The sequence below is a fragment of the Aegilops tauschii genome, chromosome 1, assembly GCF_002575655.3.
Source record: "Aegilops tauschii subsp. strangulata cultivar AL8/78 chromosome 1, Aet v6.0, whole genome shotgun sequence".
In the NCBI taxonomy this organism is placed as follows: domain Eukaryota; kingdom Viridiplantae; phylum Streptophyta; class Magnoliopsida; order Poales; family Poaceae; genus Aegilops; species Aegilops tauschii.
In genome coordinates, this window is record NC_053035.3 from 139,175,941 (window position 1) to 139,183,474 (window position 7,534).

Below are 7,534 nucleotides of genomic sequence, written 5' to 3' on the forward strand. Positions count from 1 at the left end.
TCATGTTTTTTAACAGAGTTATCGGCAACTGGCAGGAGCCATATGGTTGTCGCTTTATTGTATGCAATGCAATCACCCTGTGATTGTTTTTACTTTATCACTAAGCGATAGGGATAGTCGTAGAAGCAATAGTTGGTGGGACGACAACGATGCTATGATGGAGATCAAGGTGTCGCGCCGGTGACAATGGTGATCATAACGGTGCTTTGGAGATGGAGATCAAAGACACAAGATGATGATGGCCATATCATATCACTTATATTGATTGCATGTGATGTTTATCCTTTATGCATCTTATTTTTCTTAGATCGGCGGTAGCATTACAAGATGATCTCTCACTAAATTTCAAGGTATAAGTGTTCTCCCTGAGTATGCACCGTTGCGACAGTTCGTCGTGCCGAGACACCATGTGATGATCGGGCGTGATAAGCTCTACGTTCACATACAACGGGTGCAAGCCAGTTTTGCTCATGCAGAATACTCGGGTTAAACTTGATGAGCCTAGCATATGTAGATATGGCCTCGGAACACTGAGACCGAAAGGTCGAGCGTGAGTCATATAGTAGATATGATCAATATAGTTATGTTCACCATTGAAAACTACGCCATCTCATGTGATGATCGGACATGGTTTAGTTGATATGGATCACGTGATCACTTAGATGATTAGAGGATGTCTATCTAAGTGGGAGTTCTTAAGTAATATGATTAATTGAAATTTAATTTATCATGAACTTAGTACATGATAGTATTTTTCATGTCTATGTTGTTGTAGATAAATGGCCCGTGCTATTGTTCCGTTGAATTTTAATGCGTTCCTAAAGAAAGCTAAGTTGAAAGATGATGGTAGCAATTACATGGACTGGGTATGTAACTTGAGGATTATCCCCATTGCTGCACAGAAGAATTACGTACAGGAAGCACGGCTAGGTACCAAACCCGGTGCAGGAGCAATGCGACATGTTATGAACATCTGGCAAAGCAAAGCTGATGACTACTCGATAGTTAAGTGTGCCACACTTTACGGCTTAGAACCGAGACTTCAACGACGTTTTGAACGTCATGGAGCATATGAGATGTTCCAGGAATAGAAGTTAATATTTAAAGCAAATGCCCGGATTGAGAGATATGAAGTCTCCAATAAGTTCTACAGCTGCAAGATGGAGGAGAATGGTTCTGCCAGTGAACATACACTTAGAATGTCTGGGAACCACAACCACTTGACTCATCTGGGAGTTAATCTTCCCGATGATAGTGTCATTGACAGAGTTCTTCAATCACTGCCACCAAGCTACAAGAGCTTCGTGATGAACTATAATATGCAAGGGATGGATAGGACAATTCCCGAGCTCTTCGCAATGCTAAAGGCTGCAGAGGTAGAAATCAAGTAGGAGCATCAATTGTTGATGGTCAACAAGACCACCAGTTTCAAGAAAAAGGGTAAAGGGAAGAAGGGGAACTTCAAGAAGAACAGCAAGCAAGTTGCTGCTCAAGTGAAGAAGCCCAAGTCTGGACCTAAGCCTGAGACTAAGTGCTTCTACTGCAAAGGGACTGGTCAGTGGAATCGGAACTGCCCCAAGTATTTGGCGGAGAAGAAGGATGGCAAAGTGAAAGGTATATTTGATATACATGTTATTGATGTGTACCTTACTAATGCTCACAGTAGCATGTGGGTGTTTGATACTAGTTCTGTTGCTAATATTTGCAACTCGAAACAGGGGCTACGGATTAAGCGAAGATTGGCTAAGGACGAGGTGACGATGCATGTGGGAAATGGTTCCAAAGTCGATGTGATCACCGTCGGCACACTACCTCTACATCTACCTTCGGGATTAGTTTTAGACCTAAATAATAGTTATTTGGTGCCAGCATTGAGCATGAACATTATATCTGGATCCTGTTTGATGCGAGACGGTTATTCAGTAAATCAAAGAATAATGGTTGTTCTATTTATATGATTAATATCTTTTATGGTCATGCACCCTTGATGAGTGGTCTATTTTTACTAAATCTTGATAGTAGTGATACACATGTTCATAGTATTGAAGCCAAAAGATATAAGTTTAATAATGTTAGTGCAACTTATTTGTGGCACTGCCGTTTAGGTCATATTGGTGTAAAGTGCATGAAGAAACTCCATGCTGATGGGCTCTTGGAATCACTTGATTATGAATCACTTGATGCTTGCGAACCACGCGTCATGGGCAAGATGACTAAAACTCTGTTCTCCGGAACAATTAAGCGAGCAGCAGACTTGTTGGAAATAATACATACTGATGTATGCGGTCCAATGAGTGTTGATGCTCGCGGCGGGTATCGTTATTTTCTTACCTTCACAGATGATTTGAGCAGATATGGGTATATCTACTTGATGAAACATAAGTCTGAAACATTTGAAAAGTTCAAAGAAATTTAAGAGTGAACTGGAAAATCATCGTTACAAGAAAATAAAGTTTGTATGATCTGATCGTGGAGGAGAATATTTGAGTTACGAGTTTGGTCTTCATTTGAAACAACGCGGAATAGTTTCGCAACACACGCCACCCAGAACACCATAGCGTAATGGTGCGTTCGAACGTCGTAATCGTATTTTACTAGATATGGTGCGATCTATGATGTCTCTTACTGATTTACCGCTATCGTTTTGGGGTTATGCTTTAGAGACGGCTGCATTCACGTTAAATAGGGCACCATCTAAATCCGTTGAGAAGACACCTTATGAACTGTGGTTAGGCAAGAAACCCAAGTTGTCGTTTCTTAAAGTTTGGGGCTGCGATGCTTATGTGAAAAAGCTTCAACCTGATAAGCTCGAACCCAAATCGGAGAAATGTGTCTTCATAGGATACCCAAAAGAGACTATTGGGTACACCTTCTGTCACAGATCCGAAGGCAAGATATTCGTTGCTAAGAAAGGATCCTTTCTAGAGAAGGAGTTTCTCTCAAAAGAAGTGAGTGGGAGGAAAGTAGAACTTGATGAGGTAACTGTACCTGCTCCCATGTTGGAAAGTAGTTCATTACAGAAATCAGTTCCAGTGATTCCTACACCAGTAAGTGAGGAAGCTAATGATGATGGTCATGAAACTTCTGATCAAGTTACTACCGAACCTCGTAGGTCAACCAGAGTAAGATCCGCGCCAGAGTGGTACGGTAATCCTGTTCTGGAGGTCATGTTACTTGACAATGACGAACCTACGAACTATGAGGAAGCGATGATGAGTCCAGATTCCGCAAAATGGCTTGAGGCCATGAAATCTGTGATGGGATCCATGTATGAGAACAAAGTATGGACCTTCAAGAAGAAGACTGACGCTGATCGGTAAGCCATAGAGAATAAATGGTTCTATCATGTATGCAATGTTGTGTACTAGACCTGATGTGTGCCTTGCTATTAGTTTAGCAGGGAGGTACCAAAGTAATCCAGGAGTGGATCACTAGACAGCGGTCAAGAACATCCTGAAGTACCTGAAAAGGACTATGGATATGTTTCTCGTTTATGGAGGTGACAAAGAGCTCGTCGTAAATAGTTACGTCGATGCAAGCTTTGACACTGATCCGGATGACTGTAAGTCACAAACCGGATATGTATTTTTATTGAATGGTGGAGCTGTCAGTTGGTGTAGTTCCAAGCAGAGCGTCGTGGCGGGATGTACGTGTGAAGCGGAGTACATAGCTGCTTCGGAAGCAGCAAATTAAGGAGTCTGGATGAAGGAGTTCATATCCGATCTAGGTGTCATACCTAGTGCATCGGGTCCAATGAAAATCTTTTGTGACAATACTGGTGCAATTGCCTTGGCAAAAGAATCCAGATTTCACAAGAGAACTAAGCACATCAAGAGACGCTTCAATTCCATCCGCGATCAAGTCAAGGAGGGAGACATAGAGATTTGCAAGATACATACGGATCTGAATGTTGCAGACCCGTTGACTAAGCCTCTCTCACGAGCAAAACATGATCAGCACCAAGACTCCATGGGTGTTAGAATCATTACTATGTAATCTGGATTATTGACTCTAGTGCAAGTGGGAGACTGAAGGAAATATGCTCTAGAGGCAATAATAAAGTTGTTATTTATATTTCCTTATATCACGATAAATGTTTGTTATTCATGCTAGAATTGTATTAACCAGAAACTTAGTACACGTGTGAATACATAGACAAACAGAGTGTCATTAGTATGCCTGTACTTGACTAGCTCGTTGATCAAAGATTGTTAAGTTTCCTAGCCATGGACAAGAGTTGTCATTTGATAAACGGGATCACATCATTATAGAATGATGTGATTGAGTTGACCCATCCGTTAGCTTAGCACGATGATCGTTTAGTTTGTTGCTATTGCTTTCTTCATAACTTATACATGTTCCTATGACTATGAGATTGTGCAACTCCCGAATACCGGAGGAACACCTAGTGTGCTATGAAACGTCACAACCTAACTGGGTGATTATAAAGATGCTCTACAGGTGTCTTCGATGGTGTTTGTTGAGTTGGTATAGATCGAGATTAGAATTTGTCACTCCGATTGTTGGAGAGGTATCTCTAGGCCCTCTTGGTAATGCACATCACTATAAACCTTGCAAGCAATGTGACTAATGAGTTAGTTACGGGATGATGCATAACGGAAGGAGTAAAGAGACTTGCTGGTAACGAGATTGAACTAGGTATTGAGATACCGACGATCGAATCTCGGGCAAGTAACATACCATGAAAAAGGGAACAACATATGTTGTTATGTGGTTTGACCGATAAAGATCTTCGTAGAATATGTAGGAACCAATATGAACATCCAGGTTCCGCTATTGGTTATTGACCGGAGATGAGTCTCGGTCATGTCTACATAGTTCCCGAACCCGTAGGGTCTGCACGCTTAACGTTCGATGACGATTGGTATTATGAGTTCATGTGTTTTGATGTACCGAAGGTTGTTCGGAGTCTCGGATGTGATCACGGACATGACGAGGAGTCTCGAAATGGTCGAGACATAAAGATCGATATATTGGAATGCTATGTTTGGACATCGGAATGGTTCCGGGTGAGTTCGGGCAGTTACGGGAGTACCGGTGGGTTACCGGAACCCCTCGGGGAGTCTATGGGCCTTATTGGGCCTTAGTGGGAGAGAGGAAGAGGCGCCCAAGGTGGGGGCGCCCCCCCAAGCCCAATCCTAATTAGGGTGGGGGGCCGGCCCCCCTTTCTTTCTCCCTCTCTCCGACTTCCTTCCTCTCCTACTCCAACTAGGGAAGGGCGAATCCTACTCCCACAAGGAGTAGGACTCCCCCCTTGGGCGCGCCATGAGAGGGCCGGCCCTCCCCCTCATCCACTCCTTTATATATGGTGGAGGGGGGCACCCCATAGACACACAAGTTGATTGTTTAGCCATGTGCGGTGCCCCCTCCACAGATTTCCACCTCGGTGATATTGTTGCAGTGCTTAGGCGAACCCTACGCCGGTAGCTTCATCATCACCGTCACCACGCCGACGTGCTGACAAACTCTCCCTCGACCTCAGCTGGATCTAGAGTTCGCGGGACTTCACCGAGCTGGATGTGTGCAGATCGCGGAGGTGCCGTATCTTTGGTACTAGGATCGGTCGGATCGTGAAGACGTACGACTACATCAACCGCATTGTCATAGCGCTTACGCTTTCGGTCTACAAGGGTACGTGGACAACACTCTCCCCTCTCGTTGCTATGCATCACCTAGATTGATCTTGCGTGTGCGTAGGATTTTTTTTGAAATTACTGCGTTCCCCAACAAAAATATGTTGAATAAGGAGAGTTCATGTATTACAGCCGTGTAAGTTCAAAGAATAACCTGTAACAAGTACAAAAAAGGTGGGCAAAACAAAAAGCGAGCTTAGAAGTAGGAAGTTTGATGCATCTGCTACTGCTCCTTTTGTGCTTCTGGTTTACTCCAAACAATTTATTTTTTTGCATTATATGCTAGACAAAATGAGAAGTTTTTAATTCCACAAGTATGGACTTTGTGAATGTCCACTTCTTAAAACAGAAGCGTACATGCCAGTTCGATTTGTGTGCAAGAAAGAAAAAATGGTTTTAAATAAAAAGAAATGATCCGTTTGTGAGTTTGTCAGTTCGCTGATGGGATTCGCAGGTCATCCCCTCATCTTCCACAAATTACTCTTCAGTCTTCTGTGATTATTAATTCAACTGGTGACTGAAATGTGTAGCTTGGACTGAAGTTTTAAAGATCTGATTTACTACTTACCTATCGCAGCTCCCAGGCTGTTCATAGCTGCCACCCTAGTCTGTTCATCACTGCCAACCGAGGATGTTCAACGACGCAACATTTAGGTCGTTCAGCGATGCAATGGTTAGTATCTCTCTCTCTCTCTATTTTTCTTCTACCTGTATGAAGTATTTTCGTGACTTGTGTTGTGGCTGGTTGACTTTGCCTCTTCCAAGCCTCCGATTTTTTGATTTGGGGAGGGAACGAGTGCAATTCATCGAGGCATTTAATGTGCTGACCACTTAATGTACATGGTTGGCAGGATGACTAGTATTTATGTTCTCAAGATATGAGAGATAATCTTGAGTGGGATGTTCGTATGATTGTGGTTGGTTGGTGTGTATGGTCTGGTGGAGATCACGCATATTATTTGCTTATGACACAATTCACAGATAAAAAATGTACCAGTTCATTATGCCTAGCACATGTTTAACACATATAATTACAAAACAGTTACTTGAACTATATAAGAGTTCAACTTTTACTTGATTTTTAGTTCAAATTTTGCGTTCTTTTTAGTACATCAACATTAATGTGCAGAACATCGAGGAAATCCTGAAAAATTATATGTGCACTCTATGTATTTTCTTATGCTTACAAGATTCAGCCCTATTTGCTTATGTATGGTACTGAACTGACCATGTTATTGAACTTGTGTTGTCGCTAATTCTGAACTTGTGCTCACTCTTATGTATTACAGTGACCATGGATGCGCCCAGCGAAGGACAACGATAGGCAAAAAATACTATTGCAGCTGCTTACCTCCTCTTCATATTCCATTCCGGAAAACATCCTTCGCCCCTCTGTTTTCTTTAGTAAGTTCCCATTAAAAGACCTCAGAATAGCAAGTAGAAGTTCGACAAAAGGATCAACATCAGTTTAACTGCAGGAAGAGAACAAGTCCAGCGAAGGAGGAGGCGGCAAAACATATAGCTTATCTATCTAGTGGAGCTTAGTGATTGAATCAATTAAACTTACTTGATTTTTAGTTCATCTTCTGTGTTATAGACCAGTCATGTGTACTTGTGTCAGGTCGCCTGCAAATTTGTTATTGTTGCTTGTTCGTGTGTGTTCTTCTTGTCAGGTCCTCTGCAAGTTTGTTATCAGTTCTTGCGTATTGTGTCCTTTTTGTCAATTCATGTGTCAGGTCGTGTGCAAGTTTGTTATCAATTCATGTGTATGTGTGCTGGTAACCACTGTTATTGATGCTAGCTACTGATCTGACCATTGTATTACTACAACTGCTCTATCTAATTAGTCCCTTTGTTAGGTGAATCTCATACTATTTGCT